The sequence below is a fragment of the Rhagoletis pomonella genome, unplaced genomic scaffold, assembly GCF_013731165.1.
Source record: "Rhagoletis pomonella isolate Grant_MI unplaced genomic scaffold, Rhpom_1.0 Rhpom_scaffold_00009, whole genome shotgun sequence".
NCBI lineage: Eukaryota > Metazoa > Arthropoda > Insecta > Diptera > Tephritidae > Rhagoletis > Rhagoletis pomonella.
The window spans coordinates 28,749,937-28,777,411 of record NW_023458563.1 but is presented as its reverse complement, the minus strand read 5'-3'; the positions used below and the strand labels follow the sequence as shown (position 1 = coordinate 28,777,411).

Genomic DNA, 27,475 nt, shown 5'->3' with positions numbered 1-27,475 from the left:
TTTCAATATTTTTTTTTCACTTTCAATTTAAATTTATTTCAATTTGAAGCATTAGTACAATAAGATTTACAAACATCTTTTTTAGCACAACAGGGAGGTATAACAACAGAAATTATAATTTAAACAATGATATAGAGATATTAAACAAACAAAACAAATCCAAAAGGAAAAACAAACAAATTTAAAAGACTGGTACACCTTAAAAATTACGCAGACTCGTAGGTCAGCACAGAACTTAGTTAATTTGAGATGGGTAATCCATTTTTAGAAAAGTAATTATATAATACATTCTTGTAGTTGCTTTTGTTGATTTTGCTCCTAATAGTGACAGGAATAGAGTTCCATACTCTCATAGCATTGACAAAAAACAGCCTAGTAAAGTTTTTATAGTTAAACTGAGTTAAAATTAAATCATAAGAGCGTTCAGACTTCGGAAAGATTAGTTTTTCATATAAGTAAAGCAGAGTCTTTGTATATAAAAGCCTGAAGAGAAATATACAATTTCTAGCTATTAAGTAATCGGTTAACTCGCAGCCCAATAAGCTACATCTCCAAGCAGATATGTGGTCAAACTTTCGTATTCCATACACATAACGCGTAATATGATTGAATGAGGTATCAATTTTATGAGATGACCTAGAATCAAGCTTGCTATAAACCACCTCAGAGTAAGTGATGATGGGATGAACTAATTGACGAGCAAGTTTTTTTCTAGTGGGCATAGGAGTATATGATGCGGAATGACAATGATTTCTTAGGGTGCCATATATTTTGCACGAGATGGAGTTGATGTGGTCAGCACAGCTAAGGCTAGTATTTATAACAAAATCTAAATTAGTTATTTTTTCAACCAGCTTTAAAGGATTGTCATCAAGGCAAAGAGATGGAATGCTGCTAAAACATATTCTTGTTTTGCAGACAGGCAGAACATACGATTTTAGGGGATTGAGACGAAGGCCGTTATTCGCAGCCCATCGAGAGTTGGAGCATAGGTCCTTGTTCAGGTTACAACTAAGTCTGACCACATCATTAATTTGCCGGACAAATATATGTGGATGTCATCTGCATATGCGTGCATGTTTACATTTTGACAGGTAGAGAAAATGTCATCTATAAACGCACTAAATAATAGGGGACCTAAAATAGACCCCTGGGGAACACCACTCATCAGAGGCTTAGACTGCGAGGCTACCGAGCCAACCTTAACACGTTGAGTTCTACCCGTTAAGTAACTCCTCATTAGCGACAGTGCATTTTTACCAAAACCAAAGTAATAAGAAAGCTTTGAACAAAGCAGTGAATATTCAACTGAGTCAAATGCTTTTGAAAAGTCAAGTAAACATAGCAGGGATATGTGACCTTTGTCGAAAGAAATTCGCAAATCGTCCATAATTTTAACCATCGCGGTTGAACATCCATGCCCTCTGCTAGAGCCTGATTGGTAAGGTGATAACAAGTTTTTGGTAAACATGTGAGAGGAAATTTGCTCAGACATTAAAGACTCTAGCACCTTCAACAAAACAGGCAGGATGAAAATCACACGGGGAACGCGCATTTTTGTTTTTAGCAACAGGACAAACAGAGGCAACTTTCCATAAGTTTGGGAAACAAGATGTAGTAAAACAGTGGTTAATTATATGAGTCAACGGTTTTATAATGTAAGGCATTACTAATTTTATAAATTTGATGGGTAACCCATCCTCTCCAACTGCATTCGACTTAATTTTCAAAATGCATCTATACACGTCATCTCCCGATACCGTTGAGAACTCGAAAGGTACGTCAGAGTAAAAGGCCGAAGCAGATGGAACAAGTTTTGACAAGCAACCGTTAGACGAAGCACTGCACAGAAAAGCGTCATTCAAACTATCAACATTTAACATACACTTAGGTTGGTTCTTGGAATTTATAGGAAGGTTTTTAATATTTCGCCACAAAGTAGCAGAAGTGAGAGAAGGATCCAGCTTGGCTGCAAAGAAACGCTGCTTTCCAGCTCTAATAATTGAAGTGGCTTTATTCCTTGCTGCGCGAAAAGCATCCCAATTCGCGCTAGTACGACTTCTTTTCCATTTGCGGTACGCTTTGGTACGAAATTGTATGGCCCTTAGGACTTTGCAGGTAAACCATGGACACGAAGTAGTTTTGGCATATCGTAGTGGAACGTGAGCGTTATAAAGAGATAATAACAAATTAGATACAACCCATACCCATAATACCAACAGTCACACCAATTAATATTATCTCGTTTTAAGTATAGAGCACTCAAGTCAAGTGAGCGAAAGTCCCTAAAGGCATATATTTTTTCTGCTTTACTGACATTAAAATTAAGGTCAAGGGAACAAAACATTAAATCGTGGTCATAAATAAAAGAAATCTGATCAAACCTTAACACAGAAAAGCGATCGGAAACGACAAAATAGTCAAGAAGACTAGGGTTACAGTTTTTGCTGTACCTAGTAGGCACCGTGGTGTTGACAACAGAGAGACCGATACTTGAGACGTTATCAAAGAACGAGGAACACAGCGAATCACGAACAAGAACATTTATGTTAAGGTCACCAAAAAGTATGATATTTTCATAATCGACAATCACCTTAGACAGCTTCTCAAACAAAGGACTGAGACAAACAGACTTATTGGGATTATAGACACAGGATACAAGAACTTTTTGCTAACGGTCAGACAATTCAACAAATAAAAACTCGATTCCATCATTACTTGACTCACATACAAGTTTCCCATCAATGTGGTTTTTGCAGTAAATCGCAACACCACCGCCTTTTTTACCGATCCGATCATTACGTATAAGCCTGTAATTATTTATATCAAAGTGAGCATCAACCACATCATTGGAGAACCAGGTTTCAGATGCCCATATTACATCAACTGAGGAGGATCAAACACATATCTAACATAGTCCATTATCATATTATTTAAACTTCGGGCATTGAAATGGACAATGTTAAGCCCATTCTGTTGCTTAAATAAAATATTTAACATAGCTTGGCTGTTGTCACCAATGCTATTGAGTTTCCCTTTAGAAGCTACCATAAAGCATACAAACAAGAGCAACTACAAAACAAGAGGAAAGATAAACGCATTCTAATACCAAGTAAATAATTAAAAGATGACCCATCTTTACAAAGGAAATTAAAGAAAACATATACATACTTAAACTAAGAGTACACGAACAAAGCATAAAAGAGAATGAATATAACGTGTCAACAGAATTTTTGCAAATCATTTTGCTTATCAATTTTTATAGCAGGAAAACCTTTGTTAACTCTCAACATACACAGCACCACGCAGAGTAAATACGGAGACCAATTTTCCAGCTCTTCTTAACCGTATAGCCTCTTGCAGTATCTTTCTTGTAGCAGCAGCCAGACTCTCAAATATAGACTGTGTACCTTCGATACCAACAACAGATAGAGAGACTGCAGATTTAGTTCTCCTTCTGTAGTCGCTGAAGGCGCGGAGAGTACGGTTGCGATCAATTGGTGTATAGAATTTGATCACGATTGAGAATCATTCTTGGAATTTGATGATCACTACGCTGCTAGTGTTACTATTCATGCGCTTGATACGGAAGATGTCTCTCATTTGCGGAACATGAAAATCAATGGACAAGTACACTTTAAATTCCCTCCTTCGATAAATGGTATGCCAAAAACAACCGCGTCAGCAGCAACTTCGGGAGCAATTTTTTGTGCTTCCACTTTTTCAACCATAAGGCGCAGCTTTTCAACTTCGGTTTCACACCTCTGGTGTTTGGTCTCCAAGGCAGTAATCCGTTCAGCAGAGTCATTCACCTTGGAGGTAAGCACAGCGACTTCTGTGCCTATCTTCTTAACTAGAAGCAGCATCTACTTCGGTTATTTTGCTAGAGAGACTATCGAAAAGAGACTGTAATTTCTCTGTCTGACACTGTATTTTCTCCTCAAGTTCACGAATCGCAGTTAATATTGACGGCAAAGCAGCGACACTCTCATATAATTTCAATGTTTTAGGAGAGGGAGAACCTTTACTGAAGCGCCTTTTAAGTGCAGAAGGGGGAGCAGGTGACATACCTTAGTAAATCCAAAAACAATAAACGCAGGCAGTAACAAAGTTAAGCGTAACGCTAGAGCTTAGAGTTAAATTTGCTTATAATTCACTCAGGTGAACCGCCGGCTCAACAGCAACAGAAAGATATCAACTTTGTATTTTATTTTATAGAAATACCACGTAAATTTAATGATTAAACGGAGCGAAAATACTATGCACGTCTGTACTCACGAACGGCTATTTCTATCTTTCCTTATTGAGCTTTGTACCGCGATATTGTTTATTAGCGAAAATTGAAAAAGCAACAAAGTCGAAGCGGTAGAAGTTATGGCAACTATTTCGGAGATCACCACATCTCCTCATCAGACATATTTTTTCTAGACTTCAGCAGGGATCGAACCTGCGTAATCGATGTGCAAAGTCAGAAGCGTTAACCCCTGAGCTACATACATATGTACATCCCGTAAAGTCTTATTGCTAATTCATTTTCCTTATTCAACCAACTACTATCAAGTGCAGCTGATTTGCCGCTATTTAAACTCGACAGCGTGGTTGTTGTTGTCAATTCTATACATCCATTTACTTATTTGCTTTTTTGTATAGTTTCAGGCAGGCTCTTCCTAAACTATGTATTTGTCAATGTTATTGTGGCTTATTAACATTTTATTTAAATTTATTTATTTTTCTAATATTTTTTTTTTGAGCTTTGTACCACGATTGTTTATTAGAAAAAATTTAAATAGCAACAAAGCCTAAGCGGTAGAAGTTATAGCAGCTATTTCGGAGATCACCACATCTCCTCATCAGACTACTTTTTTCTAGACTTCCGCAGGGATCGAACCCGCATCATCGATGTGCAAAGTCAGAAGCGCTAACCACTGAGCTATGCACACCCCGTAATCTCATGTTGCTAATTCATTCCCTTATTTAACCTATCACCATCAAGTGCAGCTGATTTGCCACTACTTAAACTTGACAGCGTGGGTTTTATTGTAAATTCTATACATTAATTTTGCTTTTGCTTTATTGTATGTATAGTTTCAGGCAGGCTCATCCTAAACTATGTATTTGTCAATTTTATTATGGCTTATTAACATTTTTATTTTAATATTTTTATTGAGCTTTGTACCTCGATCTCCGAAATAGCTGCTATAACTTCTACTGCTTAGACTTTGTTGATTTTTCAATTAACCCTAAGAAACAAAACCGTAATACAAAGCTCAATAAAATTATTAAGGGCCAATTTCATAATGAAACACTTAAAGTTCCTTTTGCAAAAGTTTCCTTTTAGTTAAAGCGTCATTTAAATGTACTTTAAACAAGAAGTGTTTTCATAATAGGCATGTTTTGATATCGGCGAAATTGCATCAGCTAATTGTCTTAAATATGTATTTATATTACGAAAATTACATACTTTTTTTTTCTTAAAAATGGACATTTATGTCATTTAAATCTCCATTTTGGGTATTTAACTAAAGAGCCTTTATGAGCACCTTTATCTTTAAAGTGGCTTTATGAAATCGATCAGCAAAATAAAGCATCCTTTAAATTTTAAAACATTCTTAAATTTTCTTATGAAATCGGCCCTAAAATAAATATACGACAATTTTTTCTTGAGAGCTGCAAACTGGTTTAAGAAATTTTGATAGAAGAGAATTTCCTTTTAATTTCTTGTGCGTCATTCTATTAGCCCAGTCAAGTTAGCTCAATAAATAGGGGTAAGCAAGGCACATTGAACAGCTAGTATCAGTAGAGCAGCTGATTTGATTTTTCTCAAATTATTTGGTCTCGAAAATGTCAAATATTTGTTTGCTCTAATACTGCTACCTTTTTGATATGCCTTGGGGGTAAGATTACGCAGAAAGCAAACAAATTTATTCAAAGTTAAAGGTCACTTAAATTGCTTCTTCGCATTTTTCAGCCAAATGAGACGAAAGTGTTGATCACACAATCTAATATATAAAAATCTCGTGTCACGGTGTTAGTGGTCGAACTCCTCTTAAACGGCTCGACCAGTCTTTATTAAATTTTTTGTGTATATATGGTAGGTATGAGAATCGGATGTAAAGCATATTTCATACCGCTAGGTGCAGGGGGCGTGGCACCTCCCATACAAAACAAATGTTTCGAATTGCATACCTCTGGAAGTATTCATGGTAGAGTAATCGAACATGGTATGAAGATATACGAAAACAGTCGCATACTCATGGAGAAAAAATTGTGGTTATTGGAAAACGGGGCGTGGCACCTCCCATACAAACCGAACTTTTCATACTGCATATCTCTGGAAGTGTTCATGGTAGAGTACTGGAACTTGGTATAGAGATATATGAAAACAGTCGCATACTCACGGAGAAAAATTGTAGTTATGAAAAAAGGGGGCGTGGCACCTCCCATACAAACCGAATTTTCATACTGCATATCTCTGGAAGTGATCATGCATATGTCTGGAAGCGTTCATGTTAATAGAGTACTGGAACTTGGTATGTAAAATTTTGGGCAATTTGAAAAAGGGGTGAGGCACCTCCCATACAAACCGAATTTTCAACACTGCATATGTCTGGAAGCGTTCATGTTAATAGAGTACTGGAACTTGATATGGAGATATATAAACTCAATCGCATAGTCGTGAAGAAAAATTGGGGCTATTGGAAAAGGGGCGTGTCACCTCTCATATAAACCGAATTTTCATATAGGGTACTGGAACTTAGTATTCATATATAAAATCAATCGCATAGTCATGAAGAAAAATTGGGGCTATTAGAAAAAGGAGCGTGGCACTTCCCATACAAACCGAATTTTGCATACTGCATGTCTCCGGAAATGTTCAAGGTAGAGTACTCGAACATGGTACGGAGATGTATGAAATCAATCCCATACCCTTAGAGAAAACTTGGGCTATTTGAAAAGCGGGCGTGGCGCCTTTCAAACGCACTGGAACTATTACGTATCTTTGTATGCATACACACTTTTGCTAGGTTATTTAATACGGCGTAATATTAGAAGATAAAGGCGTCAGTGGAAATGTTGTACCAAAATGTTTCAATACAAAAAATTTATTTTGAGCGGGAGGGATTCGCCGGGTCTGCTAGTTGTCTATTAAAACTGTTATAACTGGGGCAACCCAAAATATGTTCCGAAAAATTTAAAGTTTGTGTTATATTTCTTAGAACATATTTTAGCATATTTTGCAGTAAATGCATATTTCAGCATATTTTGCAGTAAATGCATATTTTCGGATACTTTACGTTACATTGTTACGTGTAGAACTAATAATAAAAATCTCTGAAATAATAACAATAAAGTAACATTGTGTCAAAAATGAAATAAATATCAAAGTGCACGTTCACATCGTCTTTATATAAAGCTTTTTATGTGTGAAAAAAATACTACTATTTAGATGTTTCGCTCTTGACAGGTGAGTTGTCTCGCCACTGACCCGCCATGGCGCGCCATCATAATTTCATTTGGTAAGCAATTAACCTTAGCCTTAGTTATAACATTTTTCTTCCTAAGGATCTCTGAGATATAGCGATTCAAAATTGCAGTTAAAGGTGTGTACTCCATAATATGCAAATCATAAATTTATATAGAAACTTTTTGTATCTGTCTCTTCTTAAGTACTACTTCTACATTTATTATTCAGTTTAGATGAGCAGGGCCTTATTATATTTATGTAAGATCACGATTTCGTGCACAAGAAAAGGAAACAGGAATAATATTGTTGTTTTTACCGAAAGTAACTCATATTTTAATTGTATTTTTTAATTATGCAAAATTGTCTATGAATTAATAACTAGCTCCTAAACTACTAATCCGTATGGAAAGTATCGTATTCGTAGAAGCTAGTAAATTTAATAAGCTTCACTATTGTAGAAGAAAAATCAAGATTCGCATTTGTATATTAAATAATGTTCAGTTAAGTGAGTGCACTTTTTCACATCCCTAAAAACCAAAATTTGGGTATATCACAAAAACAATTATCTTCTTCTTTATTGGCGCTGTAACCGCCTAAGCGATTTTGGCCGAGTCCAAAACAGCACGCCAGTCATTTCACTTCTGTGCTAACTGACGGCAATTGGAAATGCCAAGTGAAGCCAAGTCGTTCTCCACCTGGTCTTTCCAACGCAGAGGAGGCCTTCCTCTTCCTCTGTTAGCAGAGAGCAGGAGCGTTTCTGTCCATTCGAAAGCCATGGCCAATCCAGCGGAGCCGCTGGATTTTAATTCGTTGCACTATTTCTATATCGTTGTAAAGAACATACAACTCATCGTTAAATCGTCTGCGATATTCGCCATCACCAACGCGCAAAGATCCCTAAATCTTTCGCAGAATCTTTCTCTCGAAAACTCCAAGAGCCGCTTCATCAGATGTTTTCATTGTTCATGCCTCCGCGCTATACACCAGCACCAGAGTGACTGTTATAAAGTGTGATCTTTTTACGATGGGAAAGGACTTTACTTCTCGATTGCCTACTCAGTCCAAAGTAGCACTTGTTGGCAAGAGTGACTCTCCGTTGTATTTCAAGCCTGACATTATTATTGGTGTTAATGCAGGTTCCCAAATAAATGAAGTCGTTTTTTCAAACTTGTAACTGTCAACAGTGACGTGGGTGCCAAGACGCGTATGCTCTGACTGTTTGTGTGATGACAGGAGATACTTCGTTTTGTCCTCGTTCACCACCAGACCCATTCGCTTTGCCTCTATCTAATCCCGAGAAGGCAGAACAGACGTAGCGCTTATTTTTACCGATAATATCGATGTCGTCGGCATTCGCCAGCAATTGTACGCTCTTGTAAAATATTGTACCTGAGCGGTTCAGTTCTGCTGCTCTTATTATCTTCTCCAACATCAGATTAAAGAAATCACACGAAAGGGAGTCCCCTTGTCTGAAACCTCGTTTGGTATCAAATGGCTCGGAGAGTTCCTTCCCTATTCTGGCGGAGCTGGTGGTATTGCTCAACGTCATTTTACACAGCCGTATTAGTTTCGCGGGGGTACCAAATTCAGACTTCGCGGCAACTTCTCTTCGTGCTGTCGAAAGCGGCTTTGATATCGACAATTAGATGACTGCATATTCATATTCAGCAGAAAATTCTACACAAGAAGAGATGTGTAGTGCAATAGGAGGGGTTTCTTGTAAACTGATGTAATTATCAATTAGATGAATAGTTATCTCTAATTATTTTTAATTTACACCGCTTTCATCACTTCCAATTGTACTATTTTTATTGCATGTAATATTATTTAGTTAAACAGGACCACAATAAGTCATGGAGTAGGCCTACTGGGAAAAACTTGTCCGAAAGGGTAATTGTTAGGAAGAAAACCGTTATAAGAGTTTTTATAGATAATTGCATTATCTACACTTTTTTCTCACCTATTTTTGTGATAAACGTTACAATATTGTCAAAAAATGCAAAAAATAAGATTTATGTGACCTTTGACCGTGAATACATTGTTTTGCAGACGTGAGATCGATGGGGACTTTTGACATTTCATATATAATGGTGTTCGCAACCGTCGTACTAATTTTCAGCTTTATGGGAATTATTGTAACCTTGAATCAGTGTTGCGAGGTCTTCGGCATGAGAAAACGTCCCTCTTGTTCTAAAAAAACGTCATTGTCTACCCAAAAACGTCTTTTTCAAATGCATGCGCAAATAATTGTTCTTATTTAACTTTTATTGTATACAAAGGTACATAAGTTGTACATATGTAAGGTATATTAAAATGTCATTTCGGCAGGGCACATTTACATTTTATTGAAAACTGGTTTGAGATCGTTAATATAAAAATTATTTTATACATACACTTGTGATCAGCTGATTCAGTCATCACCATTTTGATCGATTGTGACTGTTTTCTTCTGTTTAATCAATGTTTATTATTTTTCCATAAAAGCCTAGCCTATAACAAAGCAAATATAAATCCACATTTCAGACTTTGTGCAAAAATTATAAAAAAATCTGCAAAGTATCAGCTAGATTTTCAACTTTTTGTTAAGATTTTTAAGGATTTTTTTGAGTATTCCGCTTGATAGCCTATTAAATTCCAGGGTAATAATGTGCAAGTTATATGTTGCTAAAGAATCGCGTTGGTTTTTAGTATTTTTTTTTCTTGTAGACATTTGGTTATGTGGTCGGTTGTCGAAAATGCTAAATGACGTTCTGCTAAGAAGGAACATAGCAATATTTCAGCCTTTTTTACGTTCATTACATTTTCAGTGAAGCTTTAAAAAAGTCGCCTACTTTTTTCTGACTTTTTATGCTGCTAAAGTTTTTTTGGTCCTTTTACGAGCGCGCGTGTTGCAATAGATCTGCTCTTCCTGATTTGGCTTTTAATGTGGAATTGCAAACATCGCAATAAGCCTCTTAACCTCAAGTGTTCACAAAACCAGCCAAGAATCCAAAAAAATGCGCGTACGCTTGGTTTGCATCATATTTAAGTCATCTGTGTCCAAAGAATAAAGATCTTTTGAAGAAGCTGTTGCAAAAAAACAAAGCTTGTAAAGATTTATTAAAAAAATAATTCAAAATCAGTTTTACTTACAAGATTTAGTAAGATAGAAAAATTACTGAGGAGTTAAAAAACGTCATTTTTTACACAAAAAACGTCCGAACGTCAACAGGATACAAAAAACGTCTAAATGACGTTAAAAACGTCAACCTGGCAACGCTGCCTTGAATGTCTAACTTGACCGAGCTATAAATTAATTTTTCGTTTTCCTTGAGAACTCTTAAAAGTTTAACTGCGAATGGAAACATAGTCCTCTTAGTGATATGCAATGCATACTCACCTACGGGTTTTTTTTATACTTTACAGCTTAACCTATTTCATCCCAGAGTAAACAAATTTAGGAATTTTTTAATAAAACGTAGTATATGACCTATTTTAGGCCTAAAAATGATGGAGAAGTGATCAAAAAATTTTTAGTCGCATTGGGCTTCCTAGGGTGGACCGTTGCGAAAACGCAACGTTGTACAGTGCGGCGGAATACCAAAAGAGCGACCAAAATTCGAGAAAATAAAGCTTCTAGATATGCCTTTTTTGATATCGAGTTAGCTAAAGGGATCACCTAAGAAGCGAAAACTGTTCACTGTAACGACCTGTACCCTAAGTCCTCCCTTTATATTAATTTTTAGTGTGACCATCTCCCAAGCACAACATTATCGTGAAAAAAGCAAAAAGCTATCAACGTGTAAAAGTAGTTAGAGAATAGGAAATCAAACAAAACCAAATGGATTATACGTCTGAAGGTTAGTAAAATACGTTAATTTGTGGAAACCTATACTGTAACAGAAACTTTTAAGAAATAAAAATGTAAAGGTATTTTTTCGTTTATTTTTAAACAAAATTTGAGTTATTACATGCAAGAGTAACAACACGCTGTTGGATGCTGCCTTTAAGCCTATTGGAGTTTACGTAGAAAAGTATTAGCTCCAGCAGAGGTTCCCAAATTTTTTCACCGCGGCACCCTTGTTGTGCTAAAAAAATTTCGCGGTACCCCTACTCTTCAAACGTCTACGAAAACAAGAAAACACAATGCAAACTTTATGCTCCTTTAGCTTTAAAGTTAGGACTGAAATTGTTTTGATGATTTCATTATTTCCTTTAAGTTTATTGGGAGCTTTGACAATTTTACACTGAAATCATTTGACGCTGAAAGCCTGCTGGTGTATTTGTTTTTAACCGACTTCACAAAAAGGAGAAGGTTATCAATTCGTCGGAATATTTTTTTATTATTCTATTTTTTTTATGTATGCTACCGCATAACTTTGGACCACGTTAACCGATTACTATAATAATTTTTTTAAAGGAAAGGTGTTACCTCACATGTCGTCCCATTTGGTTTGGGAGATTAACGATAATCTTATAATCGTAAATTTGTATATGGGAATTGAAGTCGGTTTTGTTTTTTGCTTAAAAATTACTTGTTTATGTAAGCATTTGTTGAAAATGCAGTCTCACATAGAAATGTAAAGGTAAAAAACATTAGTATTTTTAGTGCAACCATGCCAACAGCAGTGTTTTCTTGCACTTGCATCCAGAAGTCTATTCACTCCCTTCGTAGTATTTAATAGGTACGGTGCGCATGTGGAATTTTAGACATCCGCGGATGCGAATATCTAACAGCTAACATCCGCGGATGCGGATGCGAATGCGGATGTCAAGTAGTTTTAAAAAACAATTAGAATCTAGCATAATGGCGAGATCGTTGTTTAAACAGCGCTTAAAAGCCAAACCAGATACATATGTCATGTTGTTTCGGAATTTGGAGAACCTGTAACATTATCAGCACTTTTCGATTTTAGTTTTGTAGTTCTTTTTGTCTTTTTAATACTTTCTTCTGTGACCGCTTTGAAAAATTTGTGCTTATAGCGAGCTAAATAGGTGGATATGGGAAATAAATTATTATTATTGAACAAAATTCTGTTTTCAAAGTCGTGGCTGCCATCGAATCGGATCAAAATATTGGTATTTTTTTTAAAGCACCCCGTTTTTTATAAGCATTTTAATATCAGATAGTTACGTAATTTTTATCTAATTAAAGGTCAGACCAATAGCTTTTTAATTATTTGAGCATCGATTCTCTTTATAGCTAGAGGTTGATCATTTCTACTGGAAATACCTATTGAAGGAGCTTACTCTTTGACTTTAAAAAGCAAAGAAGGGACAGTTTTACCACAGAAGTTTTTAGCCAAGGATCCAATATATATCCCTATGAAAAATATATTACCCAACAAGTAAACAAAACTACTGTTTTTAAATTTTTGCTAAAAATAAATTCCCCAAAGAGCCCCATTTGAAATTTTTCAAACGAATATATGTAATAGGTGGCATACACGGTACGTCTGACTCGCGAGTCTATTGTGTACGTGTTGACTAGCCTTCGAATACACACAGTTGAATCATTCAGAGTCATGCCGGGAGTCATGTTGGTGCAACTAACACATATTTATTGTCACAAACACATCCAAACCGACTCACGAGTCAGACGCACCGTGTATGGCGCCTATAAAACGAAAGCAAAAAACGAAAATTTTGTTAAGAATTACAGTGCACACTTTCTTCTTTTGTGTCTAGAGGGTTTTTTTTAAGATTGATCCAAAAAAATCATAATAAAGAAATAAACCAAAGCAGGTATTTAAAGCACAGAAAAAAAGAATATTATTAAAAGGACTATGTTCTCTTTGACGTACGTCAAAGGTCAAGTAGAAGTGGGGACTTTTATGGCTACCCATTGATAGCTCGGTTATATAGCTTAAGAAATAATATTTTAAAGACATTTTTATCAAAGTTGATAAATATGACATTTGACCAGTTTTGTTACACAAATACTCCTACGACCACAGACAAAAATATTGGCTACAATTTGTAATTTTTTTTGCCATATATACGTTTTATCGGTCCACTTGCAAAATATTCGCAATCGCAAAAGCTCCGCATTGATTATTGCGACTGCGAAAGTGAATGCGAATGTTAAAATTAATGCGGAAGCGCCGCGGTTGCGAATGCGAATGCGAATATTTGCAACAACCCTGGTATATAATATTCAAAGTGCAGTCTTCACTTATGTCCAGAAGGTTTTCAAAAGCTTTATTTGCCATCTCAGTAGCAGCGTTCGCACTACTGAAACTCGATTTGGGAGTAAATGACTCGAAAAGTCGGAGTAAAATCGAAATTTTCGGAGCAGTTTAACATTCTTTTATTAAATAGTATAAGGAGAAATAAGCAGGTTAACATTTTTTTATTAAATAGTATAAGGAAAAATTGTCACATCTTAAAGTAATTTTTCAGTTCCTCACATTTTTTTCTATACTAACGCATTATTTGCATTTACATTTATATGTGTGCACCCAGTAGAACTTGGGATTCGATTGCTCCCCATTGCTCCCTATAATTCTGTGTCTAAGCGTGTTATTCTGTATGTTCCCTTTAACATGGGATGTCCTAGGAGGGCGAGTAATCCCTTTGACCTCCTAAACGAGCAATCACGGAGTACATAAAATATATAATTTTGAAACCTTCTGAACGAAGAATAGAAAAGTACCCTAACAAACATCCCAAAGCAGCAATAAAAGAGGACGCACAGACAATATCCCAAATTACCCCGTTGTCACAATTCCGGGATCCCGGGATTTAGATATTCATTACTTTTCAACAACTTGAATCGAAAAAATTGCTCCTATATTGTTTGAGAAGCTCTCCTACCATAAAATAAATAATAAACAAATGGGTTTGAAACCTCCTTTTTTGTTTAAAGTGGCGTTTTTATTTTTTCTCTCTGACCGCAGGATTTATTTTGAAGGACGTTGTAATTTCAAAGATATGATTAATTCCAAAAATTGTTAAAAAAAATTCGATGCAATGTAGAATAAAAATATGGGTAACAAATGCAAGAGGACATTTCTTTAGAATTTAAAAAATTTAAATTATTTTGATTCACAAGGACGAATAAGTAATTTTTAAGCTGACAAAGTTAGAAGAACGTAATTTGAGGATGTTATCGAGTTTATATAAGGCCTTAACATATAATTTTTTCAAAAACAAATATTGCGAAATTTCAGGGATAAAATTTTAAAATGACATTCTCAATATTTACCAGCCCTTCTGCACCAGAAACTTGAATCTGTTTAAATTCTACAGGATTTCCTCATTAATTTTATACCCATACTTCTTCTCTAAGCACATTTCTCTGAATTGTTCAAATCATTTTTGAATTACTGACGCCAGAGTGAAAAACTAAAAACGCAATTTTACTATATTTGGCCCAGGGCTTAGCGAATATATTGATATTTGTGTTTAAAATTTACTATCGCGCGGTTTATATTTAATTATCTTACTAATATCTTACTTCTTAATAATATTATAAATGTGAAAGTTTGTATGTTTGGATGTTTGGGAAATCATCACGCGGAAACGACTGAACGGATTTGCATGAAGTTTTGCCCACAGATAGCTTATGACCTACTGTAGAAAATAGGCTAATTTCTTGGACGGGTTGCCACCTGTTAAAAAGTTTTAATTACATTAATACGCGGAAACGACTGAACAGATTTGCATGACATTTCGCACAGAGATAGCTTATGACCTATATTGGAAAATAGGCTACTTTTTTTAGGAGTTGCCACCTGTTAGAAATGTTTAATTTAATTAATTGCGGAAATAAGTGAACTGATTTGCATGGAAGTTTTCACACAGATAGCTTATGAGCTAGGTTGGAAAATAGGCAAATTTTTTTAAGAGTTACCACCTGCTAAAAAAGTTTTAATTACATTAATACGCGGACGCGACTGAACACATTTGCATGACATTCCGCACAGAGATAGCTTATGACCTATATTGGAAAATAGGCTACTATTTTAAGAGTTGCCAACGGTTTGAAAATGAAATTTTGCTCAAAGATGGTATATGACCTGGATTGAAAAATAGGCTACTTCCTTAACCGGTTTTCCGATCAGAACGAAATTTAGTACACTTACTACGGATTTCGGAAGGATGGCCTTAGACTGAAAGTAAGTTCGATAACTCAAGGCACCTCCCACACAAATTGCAATTTTCATATTACATACATATCTTTGGAAGTATTTGTGGGAGAGAACTGAAACTTGGTATAGTGATATGGATGTGAAATCGATGTTGGCATTAATCGATTGATATTTTAATTAGTTAGTTAATTCGATTAAGTTCAATCTGATTACAGTTAATCATGATTAATTTTAATCCGACTAAGCAGTTAATGGTAACCGCGATTAAAAAATTATTTTTTAATCATTAACTCTTAATTTGATCAAGTAGGTTTGGTGATTAATTAAGTTATGCTAGAATTTCCCTGTGCACACAAAGCAAGTTAATCCGGTATGGCTAAGTCATCAATCCAAGCAATTTGGTGTGCATTTTCATTAAGATATATACCAACAAACGTTTTACAAACTAGGTTTGTAAAAGTTCTCAGCTTATGTATTACTAATAACAATAATTATTATTTTTTTTTTTGGTTTCAAACTCGGACAAACTAGACAATTTAATCAGATTTTATTTTTAATTGGATTAACGATTAATGGCAGCCAGCGATTAACGATTAAAAAAATATTATCATTAATCGTACAGTTGATTACGACTAATTAATTTTAATCGTCAAACGCGATTAACATTTTAATCGTTAATTTTTAATCGTTAATCAACAGTTTGCCAATACTGTGTGAAATCATGTTCATATTCACGGAGAAAAATGGACGTTTTTGGAAAAGAGGCGTAGCACCTCCCATACTGACTGACAGTTTCATATTGCAAATCTCTTCAAATGTTTGGGGTAAAGCACTCAAGCTTGGTATGGAAATACATATGTATGCATGTATGTATGTGATACTAATACCATACTCATGGAGAAAAATGATAGTTATTGGAAAAGGTGGTGTGGCAACTACCATGCAAATTGATTTTTCTATGCTGCATATCTCTGGAGGTGTTTATTGCAAAGGACTGGAACTTGGCACCGAGATGTGTATACAAAATTAATTCCATTCTCAAAGAGAAGAGTTTGCGGTATTCGAAAAGGGGACATGGCTCCTGCCGTACAAATCTTACTTACTCTTACTGCTTATCTCTAGAGGTGTTCATGGTAGAGTACTGGGACTTGGTACTGGGGTATGTAAAATCAATTCTAAATTCATGGAAGAAGATTAGTTTTATAAGAAAAAGGGGTGTGGCACTTCCAGTACAAATTTACTTTTTCTTGCCACATATCCCTGGAAGTGTTTGTGGAAGACGGAATAAATTTCATTAAATGGAAAAGGGAGGGCCGGGTTCGGCCTTATAATCTAAAGGTCTCCTGAGGCATTTGCTACAGTAATGAGAAGTGGTATTTTATGAAGGCCAGGTTATAAAAATTTTAGTTGGAAATATTAGAACTCGCCGTGGCACCTCCAAGAAGGTTACACGTTCACGCGTCGTATACCTGGAAACATTTTAAGGTAAACTTAGAGGGATTGATATATTTCGTATGTCTAGCGCGCAGACGAGATTTTATTATTTCATAGCTTTAAACGGCCTATATACCTTAACTCGCTTAAAAAATAACGAGCTATAACGAAATGGGCACAGAAATAAAATCTAACATCATTAAATTATTTTTCCTATTTGTATAAAAGCGCGGGGTGAAATCCGCGGGTATAAGCTAGTTTTGTTCTATATTCCTAATGTGAATGGAAAAAAGTAAAAAAATTGCAGCATAGTTTAGGTCAAGCGGAGTAAGAAGTAGATTTTAAATATAAAAAAGAAATCGTAGTAAATCTACTCCGATCGGAGCAAAGTCCGGACTCTGCTTAGTAGGTTCACCTTTAGGGTCACATGAAAACGGGTTTGTTATCCAGCTGTAGACATCCTCAGAGTCAATGTTGGGAAAATATTCAACAATGGTTTTTGTAAACTCTCCAAGTTAACGCTGGTAATGCGCTTTAACTAGGGCTGCCAGATATCTCTGTTGCCAAACCGGGACACTTTAGGGAAGGCCTCTCGCTCCCTTCTCTTTTATTTCGACGTGCGAACGGATGTAGGGGAAATTTTATTTTGACAGACAAAAACAAAAACATAAAAACATGAGATCATGAGATCATTACAACGTACGCCAACAAAACAAGACAACTTATCACAACTAAAGCACAGAGCATTTTTTACAATGCATGAACCTTTTTTATTCTTTATAAAAATACAGTTTATACTAAATATATGAAAAAACATAAAAATAAAATTGTTAAACTTTGTGCTAAACTCCGGAAAATTCAATAAATTTGCATACAAATTTGCAACATTCTAATCAGACTTTTTTTAAAAATGTTTAAAATGAAGTTTTGCAGCCCATTAAATTTTAGTTGATTTTTGGTATTGTTTTTATTGAGAGTTTCTTCCATACAAACTATGTTTGATAATTCTTTTTATATGGAAGACACTGTGAGAAAAAAAAAAATAAATAAATGCTAAAAATCAACGAAATTTGCTGGCAACTTCAGACTTACACTTTATTAATTGGCTCAAAAGCTACATTTTTTAAATTTTTCTAAAAGATCTGATTATAAATTGTGATCTGATTAAAGAGCCTCCGAGCCAATAATTTTGTACGGCACTGTACTTATAAGTACTCTAGGTTTCATGAAAGAAAAAAATACAAGTACAAGATAACATTAAAATATCAGTCATATTTTTCGTTGCTGTGAACTTGTTTCAGAACTTCTGTCTTTTCCTTAATATAATTGTAAAACTCTGTGCACGTCATTTTGCACGTATTTAGGTACATATCGATGGCTGATTGGAAGATCGACCTACATATTTCGGCAGCCAGTTCGAAAAGCCCTAATTCAGAATAGTATTATTGAAAAACCCCCTACCTCAGAATTTGGTTGAATAATGCCCTATCTCAGAATTCGGTTCATAAACGCCCTATCTCAAAGGAAAATACATTGAAAATAAGCTGAGATAGGGCGTTTTTGAATCGGCATCTGAGATAGGGCATTCTTCAACCAAATACTGTGCTAGGGCGTTTTTCAATCAAATTCTGAAGTAGGGCGAGATAGGTCGATCTTCCACTCAGCCATCGATATACTAATCATCAACTATTGCTTGTGCAAAGTTCAACTATCTCGAAATGTGACTATTTCGCAAATTAAACCGGTGCACTGAGAAAAAGAAGTTAAGAATTAAAAAAGCGTGCTAAATTAAAAAAACACGCATATGAAAGAGCACCAACCCAACTCGTAATACCGATTGCTTTTTCATAATTAAGTTAAAAAATATTTAAATTCCATGCTGGTCGTAATGGGAATTGAGCCCTCACCCTCTGGAAATTAGCAAATTGTGGCAAGCATCGTCGCGCACTCAGCTACACCAGACATGTAAATGTGCATTTAAATGTTGAGTTTGAATCAACACCACGCGTGCGTGTTATGAAAGTATTATTTTTAAATACGAACATTTTTAAACGATAATCAAATAGAAAATATTCATGTTTACTATGCGTTATTTCCCTCAGTGAATTCATAAACTTTTTTTTTGAATATTACAACGCGTTTCACTTAGTGTAGTGATTTTTGAACTTTTATTCAAATTTGCAATCAAATCAAAAACCGGAACGCTAAAACGAAACCCGGGACATTTTAAGGTTGGACCGGGACACCGGGACAAATAGTCTAAAACCGTGACATGTCCGGGAAAACCGGGACGTCTGGCAGCCCTAGCTTTAACGCTAAGAAAATAACTTTTACAGCCAATTTCACGAAAGCAATTTAAGTGAAACTTTGTAGGCAAAAGCGCAAACCCTGAGGAAGAAGTTGTTTGCCAGCAGGACGAAGATCCAAAAGATTCTGAATATATTCGACACCGCCGGCTGCTTGAGCAAAATTTTCACGTAATGCAGTGGCCAACACAAATCTCAGACGCCATCGAAAAATTTAGCCCTGTGGTCAAGAGAGGATTAGCATAGCGCAAGCGAGCTCCGAGTACCATGGAAGAGCTCTGGAGGCGAGTAAAATTATAATGGGGAAATATTCCAAGCGAAGTCATAGAAAACCCAGTTTAGAGCATGCCTAGACGTATGAAAATCGCTATTAAAAGCAATGGATTATCCACAAGAATTTAAGTAAATAAAGAATTTTATATGAAAAAAAAAATATATATATATATATTTACTTTTGTACTCACATTTATTTGTTTTCCGAAGAATGCCGGTTGCATTCTCTCATTTTAGGTACAAACGCAAACCATCTCTTGCCACGATGATTGAAAAAATTCAAAATAAAACTTTTGAAATACGGTTGCATTCCTTCATTTTAGGTAAAAATTCAAATCATCTCTTGCCATGATCATTGCCCTTCGTCATTGAACTACAATTATTTCCTTTTGAATTAATAACACCATACTATTTTATCCTTCTGATTTAAAATTTTTTTTAATTCAGACGGATGACAAATTATCTTTTAATGAATATATGAGTAGTCCACTTGCAAACAGCGTTATGTGATTTTATAAAAGTAAACCATAAATAAAAAAAAAACAACGTCTACGACAACAAGTAACATCAGAACTGTATCTTTTTTATTACCTGAAAATTTGGATAAATAAGAGCCTAATACCATTAAAAAAATAAAATTGAAGTATGGTAGATTTGCAAATTTTATATTTAAAAATTTAATATTGCGAGTTTTGAAACAGTAACTTTTACATAGCTAGCTTTTTTTTAACTTTTCGCGTTCTCTCCTCTAGGAAGATTGGTTTGCTTCTTTTTTGCGACCTCTTCCACTAGGCACCGAAACTACCACGTTTTCTTGCAGTTTTCTAAGTTCATACGAAGAGGAGACATTTGAAAGTGTATAAATAAGTATTATAGCGACTTTTGCAAGAGTAGTTAACATTTCATGCTATTTTTTTTCAGAATATAGAAAAATTTTTCACTCTGCTGTTAGTGGACATGAAACCCACTAAAAACTAAAAATCTAAAAAAAAATTACATAGCGCACTTTGCAAGTGGACTACTCAATTGTTGAATATGCTATCTTGCTTAATGGTTTAACGATGTTAGCGGTACATAATGATGTGCCGATTACAACACAAGAAGTAATTGAAAAAATGTGTGTTAAGCAACGAAGATTAAAAATCGCTTTATAAGTAATAAGATTTTGTAGACTTGTACATAAATAAATGTAAATAGATACGCGTAAATATATAAATATGCAGATATATTCAATGTGTAAAAACTGAAGTGTATACTAACGAAACTTCTACAAAACAAAACTGGACTACACACTAATTAATTAAAATGGTGTAGTAATTAAATTTTTTAAATTTAAATAAAGCATGAATTCCAAATGGAATAACCGAGTAGACCAAAAACACATAACGGTAGAAATGGCACATACATACATATATGAAAGAATGCCCACAGGCGAAACATAGGCAAAACACATGATTCAATAATAGAAAGGTTTTGTAATAAAACAGTCTTCTCGCTCCCACACATAAAATCGGCTCCTTTACTTGTGCAGAATGTTGCTTACTCTATAGTTTCTAGTGATATTAGTAGTAAAACCAAAAATTCTTCATACTAAATATTTGTTGGCGTCACCTTCGTTTGCGTAATTTTCTAGAACCGTTTAGCTATAAAATAACCAACAATGCCGATTGATAGAACTTTTTACGCTGATTTAAACGATACCAAATTTATTTGGCGCAGGTAAAAAAAGAAGATATAAGAGGTTTATTTGTATTTTTTATTATCACTAAATTGTTGAAACCCAAAAGTAGATCATGATAAAATATGTCATATCGAATTAAAGATAATAACTTGTGCTTTCTAAATAATATAAAATTCTTTACCGTTAATTATGCAGTTTTTTCAAAAAAGGTTATTTCATGAAAAAATAATATTTGTTCGTTTTTTAGTGGTTTTGGTTTAAAAATACAAAAAGCTATAAATTATGTACATAAGCTGAAGAACAAATTAATCACCTTTATGGTGACGTCATTAGCTTTTTAATCGGTTATAAAGTTCATAAGATATTAATATTTAAAATATCTAAAAACTGAACTTTAACCTTCTAGAACCTCTTAATTTTTTACTTGCACCAAATCATTTTGGCATGGTTGAAATGAGCATAAAAAGTTCTACTGATCTGCATTTTTCGCTTTTGTATAGCTGAACGGTCGGTTTTCAAGATTAGTTCCCGGAAATGACGAATAACTTAAATCAAAAATGCACGTATTGTTCAGTATTTCCATTAAAACACAAAATATATTGCAAATTCGCATAGAATTAATAATACACATTTTACTCCTAATTGTATACTTTGCGTACTTTTTGTAGTACCATTATACTAACGTTTTCGCAAAATGCGCTCACATTCTTCCCCTTTCTCCTACTTCCAAAATACAAATCTAGATAAAGGAGTGTCAAATTTTAGCTGTCACAAATTACACAACCTTGTATTCTTGAATTATGGGCAAAACACGAGTTTTTTTCAAAATCGTATATCTTCGCTTAGAAAAGAGATAATGGAATGCAGCATTTAACCCTTTAATGCAGAGTCTGTCATATATGAAACGCTTTCTAACCCTTTCAAGGCAGAGGAAAAAGGTTCTCAATATGCTTTTGAACGTGCTTTTTCTCATGTTGACGTAGATATTAATCGCAGAAAATTTTTCGATAGTAAAATAATAATAAAAAAAAAATAAATAATTAAACTAAAATAAAAAAAATAAAAATATTAAAAATAAAAATAAAAATAAAAATAAAAATAAATAAAAAATAAAAACAAATAAAAAGTACGTTGAAAACATATTGAGAACCATGTTGCCTCTGCCTTGAAAAGGTTAAAAAGCGTTTCATATATGACAAACTCTGCATTAAAGGGTTAAATGCTGCACTTTCGTAAAGATATCGACCAGTATAACCATTTTTGTTATAAACATTTTTTTGTGAAAGCTGATAGTTTACGAGTTATTAGAGTTTAAAGGTAGCTTTTCTTTTTCCAATCTGGCCAATCGGGTACAGCATCCAATGTCCCAAAAATGGAGTTTTAAGATAAAATAAAGAGAAATCTTTCAGAAACAGTGCTAATGGTGTATTAAATATAGTGTTTTCTAGTGGAATGGGAGCCAAAATCCAAAATTAAAAATAAATGACATTTTGAACGGTATTTTGAGGGCTAAGTTATTGTTGTTGTAACATCTCTATAGTTTTCCTATATTATATGATCATTTATCTTCACGATAAAAAAATGTCTCTTTATCTAAACGAAGATCTACGATTTAAAAAAAACTCGTGTTTTGCCTATAGTGCGACGCCTCTAGCCATTGTGTATCACAACGTTAAGATATCGATGCATTTTTTTTTTAATCCCCCCCTTCGCCAAATCGTGGCTACGCCACTGATTCAATACTAGCCAATGCCCGCTTACTTCGCGGCGCCTAATAAGAGCTTTTTCGTTGGCCAATGCAAAAGAGCGTTGAAAAACAAAATTAGTCTGTAAAGTCAAAATTTTTTATTTAAGTTGAAACCACTAAGGCGCAGTATCCTCCTCAAACATAGGCCAATAATAGTAACGCTGTGATACCATATGGAATACCAATCCCTTTCGGTGTCATGAGCTTTACCGATGATCTTATTTCCACCTGTGAGATCTCTGCCAAACATGCGTAATCTTTTTGTATGATCTTGCAACTACAACATTGGTGCGATGCGTATGCCAATAACAGTTCTTATAGGGAAACTCAAGAGCACAGAAGTGCGTTTTCTGTTATAGGAGGGCCAAGAATCCTCGGTGTCCCACAGGATGAAAAGTTTTCTGGAACATTGCTAAATGAGTCGAGCGATCTCTTGAGTATCTTTTAAATGAAGCAATTGATATACATACCTACGGTGATCTTGCCTTGTTAATTCACCACTTTTACAATTCGTGGTAAAATTTATGAACTGATTTCTGGGTAGATGCAAGACCGCATGATCGTGCATGAGGGCGTCAGAAAAATTTAACCCCATCCTTCATTTAGACATCTGAAAACTAAATTCGTATAACTTAAACATAGGGCTAAAGCAGACCAACCACACGGGGTTTCTATACATTTCGGCTGCAGCGCCATCCATTGGGTTCATTTTCTGCAAAACCCAGGTATATAGCTCACATTTAAAATTTGAACGAAATCGGTTAATAAAAACGATTTTTATAAATAACTCTACTCCAGCACCACCTAGCGAGTTTCCTAGTAGCATGTAATTGGACCATATATGTATGTAAGATAACCTCCGACAATCTGACGAAACTCTATTCAGTGGTTTTTGAGTTTATTCCGAACAACGAAAACGGCTATCATTTTTTGCAAATAGGTATGTAGATAGGACAGTTTATAGCGAAACTCGTAAAAGCAAAGCTCCATTCTTTGTGAAACATTTAAAAAAATTCTTCAGAATTTTCACATAAATACCATAGTTCAGTGAGATTTAGAATTCTAGGAGAAAATGGTTCCCAATCGAATGATATTTGCGCGTTTACGTAAATGTATATCGATCCAGCCTTTCCAATAATTACCACTTTTCGCCACACCTACGGTATTGATAACATATGTAGCTGTGTAGAATTTCAGGACGTTAGCGTAAGCAGTTCCAGGAAGGAAGGAGCCACGCCCCCTTTCCCAATGCATTTGCAATATATGCATCAGTGCTAAGTTTCAGTTCCCCAGCGTAATTGGTTTTAGAGATATACAGTATATTTTGCTTTGCTGCCTATAAGTGCACATTTAAGATACCTACCCCAAAATGCGCATCAAAAGCATTATTTTTAACATTTACAAGGAAACTGCTCCGATAGATGCATTCAACATACCTGCACATTGGTGATACCTGCCTTAAAAATTGTGCGACTAGTATCAATTATCAATGAAAGTATTACGTTTACCTGCACTGGCCCTACAATTACCTAATTTTACAACCTTTTATTTATTTTGCTCATCTCGCAGAACAACGAAAATGGCTATCAATTTATGTAGTTATATAGATAATTTGATAACATTCGGTAAAAATTTCGCTTGCAGTAATTTCTACATGGTAAGTGCTCCGCCAATATTTGGTTTCATAGGGATTCGGATACCTTCCTCATTGAAGTAGTAAAGAAAATTCGCTTAAGTGCCTTTTTCGGTTACGTGCACAAGTTTTTCGTGCAAAGAAGGATGTGCAGCTAAGCAAAGTGAACTGTATTGGTTTTTTACGTTTTAGTCTGTATAAGAATTTTAGGAATATCCCGAGTAAATTTTTGGTCAGAATATTTATTTTCAAGGTGTTGCCAAATATGATCCAAGTCGGTGCAGCCGTTTAGTAGTTTATTGAAATACATTGTAAAGAGAACTGTATGAAATTGTAGAACGTGACGTCTCAGATTTCTTAATTTTTTGCAGCAACAACGAAAAGTTTTATTTTTTTTAGCGAAAAACCTTCCACACAGAAATAAAAAAAATTAAGTTTGTGGTTATATCAAGGCGAAATTTTGAGAACGGTCCGTTGCTAACTCTAAATATAACAACGACGCACTGGAAAAAGTTAATACGTTCAAATACCTAGGAATAATGATCGACGATAAACTAAAACAAAAAAAAAAAGGATTCTATATTTTCAATTAGAGCTCTAACAATATGTTCATCGGTGAAAACTGCATTTAATTCCATACATTAGCTTTTGCGTGATGCGCTTGCAAACATACAGACAAACATACCGAAAATTTAGATTTGGTTTCTGTTGATCTAATATGCCCCCTATTAATTTTTCTTTAACATTTATTATGCACAGATATCGGCCTGTTGTAATTTTATTATTCTCAAGTACTCTCGTTTGATACCCATATGGCAACACTTAGTTTATATTATAAATTTAACTGAATTAAAGTTTTCAAATAAGTGGCAGCCCGCTTTAAGAATATTTTCAAAAGTAAGCCTCCTCATCCTCTTTAGTTTAATATTCGTATTGCAATATTTCATTTATTTTACAAATTTTAATGAATACAATTTTTCAATCAGTTGGCAAATCCTCTAAAGATATTTTCAGCATTAAAATTTCCTATCGTCTTTAGTTTTATTCCAATATTGCAGTATTTAATTTATGCTATCAATTAAATTAAATTAAAGTTTTCAAATAGGTGGCAGCCTTCCACAAAAATATTTTCAGCTGTAAGCCTTTGTAAATTTCTTTCTTTTGACAGCCATATTGCAGTATTCACTTTACCGTATCAATTGACCTAAATTGAAATTTTAAACACAGGTGGCAACTCTATAATTTTTTCTTCTATACTGGAAGTTAGATCTCTAGCGATACATCGGTGAAAACTGCATTCAATTCCATGTTTTCGACTGATGCGCGTACAAATATACAGACAGACAATCACTGAAATTCTAAAAATTGTTTATTTGACTTCTGTAGCTTTAATAAAAACCCACCATATTAATTTTTCTTTAATATCTATAAGGTACAGACATCGACCTGTTACAATTTTATTATATGTATAGATGTAGATATAGATTTCATTTATTTTATCGATTTAATACAATAAAATTTTTCAAACAGGTGGCAGCCCTCCCCAAAAATATTTTCGGCAATAAAATTTCCTAAACCCCTTCAGTTTGATACCCATTGCAATATTCAATTTATCTTATAAATTAAATTAAATGTAAATTTTCAAACAGGTGGCAACTCTAAAAAAATATTTTTGGTTGTAAGCCTTCTTCAGCCTCTTTCAATTCAATTCAATTTTCAAACAGGTGGCAACTCTCTAATTTTTTTCTTCCTATATTTTAAGTTAGACCAATACATCGGTGAAAACTGCATTCAAATCCATGCATTCGTTTTCGAGTGATGCGCGAACAATCATACAGACAGACAGACAGACAAAAATTCTAAAAATGGTTGATTTGGCTTATGGTGCTCTAATAAAGACCCCCCACATTAATTTTTCTTTAATATCTATAATGTACAGACATCGACCTGTTACAATTTTATTATATGTATAGATAGCCTTTGAGAAAGTTAGCACCATTATATTTTTTGTAAGACTAAGGACTTGCCACAATTGGTCCAAATCTTCAGGAGCTAAGATTTCAGTTTTTTCACATATGCACAAAACACAAATGTATACATCCAACCCTCTCCGTGTATTATACTGACGCACTGTCATAATGTAAGATTAAGCTTACTTGCTTGACTAAATATTATAAAGTTTTTACTATCCAAGTATTTTTTAGTTCATATAACTAAATTGGTAAATGTAATTAGGGCTTTTATATTAGGAAAAATTGACTTTGGACTCGTAATTTACGTACACCGCGCAAAAAGTATCTAAATTGCTAGAAACACCTTACCATGCAGCAGTAAGAAGAACGATAACCAAGGGGTAAAGTACAACACAAAGATGCTCATCCCAAAGATTGTTCACTGCAGAAGTGAGACTTTATTCTCTCACGTCGAATCCTCAATTCAACAAAAAAAACCGATGAAGCAAGCAATCAGCTTTATTTCGTATATTAAGCTACATCAAAGATTTGGACATCATATCTACATCGATGCCTACTAAAGTAAAAACTCTACCGCAAGGGCATTTAGCCAGTTCTATATTCATAAATGACCTGGGAGCGTATTTTCACAGACGGTTCCAGATATGATACCGGGTGTTCTTTTGCGGTAACAAAAGGGCTTGGTTTTACAATTGTCGTCGGTGCTTTTCATGCGAACTGCTTGGAATTTATAATTGCTAGAAGCTGCACGGTCAGTAAATCAGCCATCGAAGCCCTCTTTAACAGTGCTAATGGTTCTCGTATCATTTCGAAATCACGTGATACTCTTTCGAGACAAAATACCATTAAAATTATGTGATTATCTGGGCACGTCGGAATAGAAGGGAACGA

The 27,475-nt window shown here is 34.6% G+C and overlaps 1 protein-coding gene across 1 annotated transcript in view; it reads left to right on the top strand.

The window, feature by feature from the left end:
* The window catches only part of LOC118745694 (glutamate receptor ionotropic, kainate 2-like), a gene marked incomplete at its 5' end in the record, with an annotated part of 79,221 nt that overhangs the window by 14,604 nt on the left and 37,142 nt on the right, over positions 1–27,475 (top strand).